The sequence below is a fragment of the Tachyglossus aculeatus genome, chromosome 1 (assembly GCF_015852505.1).
Source record: "Tachyglossus aculeatus isolate mTacAcu1 chromosome 1, mTacAcu1.pri, whole genome shotgun sequence".
Lineage (NCBI taxonomy): Eukaryota > Metazoa > Chordata > Mammalia > Monotremata > Tachyglossidae > Tachyglossus > Tachyglossus aculeatus.
Window position 1 is genome coordinate 23,307,898 of NC_052066.1, and position 797 is coordinate 23,308,694.

Consider the following 797-nt stretch of genomic DNA (forward strand, 5'->3'; position numbering starts at 1 on the left):
CTCCATTGTCTCTTGCTCTGTTCGATTACAGACTACAACTCATGGCCTTTGCTCCTCACCTGTTCACCACCTACTACAAGCTGCTTGTGATTTTACCTCCTCTGGCCTATTGCTCTCATCATCCTACCCTGCCTGGGCTTCCTTTCCCCTTGCTATCCACCAGAGCACAGCTATCCCCAGATTCAAAGCTCTTCAACTCTACATAGCCTTACCTGATTCATTCCTATCTATTAATCAATAAAATCCACCTTTAGCTCAAACTGTAGCAGTGGATTAGGAACAGTGTATGCTCATGGAAAGAACACATGCCCGGGAGTCAGAGACACCGGGTTCTAATCTCAGCTCTGCCACATGTCTGTTGTGTGACCTTAGGCAAGTCACTTAACTTCTCTGTGACTCAGTTGCCTCATCTGTTTTGATGTAGCAGATGGCCTTCCAATCGCTAGCCACTGGCCAAGCTAGGAATGGAATGGGTAGGGCTCTGCTTGACTCTCCCTCCTGTAGTCAAGACTGGTAGAGTGCTGGAAACTCTCCAGGTGAGATCCTGAGAGGGGAGCATTTTAAGTACCTTCTCCTACTCTCAACTCTTTGGTATCTGTCAATATTTAGATTGATGGGATATTGTGTGTCTAACTTCCCTAATAGACTGTAACCTCCTTGAAGGCAGGATCTGTGCCTCTTCTTTTGTATCCTCCCAACTGCTTAGTCTCTGCAGCTGCTCTAGTGTTTGGCAGATAGTAGGTTCTCAAGAAATACTGTTGATTAAAGAAATTTCCACTTCACCATCAATTTTCTCT

The 797-nt window shown here is 45.5% G+C and overlaps 1 non-coding gene across 1 annotated transcript; it reads right to left on the reverse strand.

The window, feature by feature from the left end:
• Nucleotides 1-416: 416 nt before the first annotated feature.
• LOC119936243 lies at nucleotides 417-554 on the reverse strand. The gene has a single exon (XR_005453683.1). It is a non-coding gene; the product is annotated as a small nucleolar RNA SNORA7 (small nucleolar RNA).
• Between the last annotated feature and the right edge of the window lie 243 nt (nucleotides 555-797).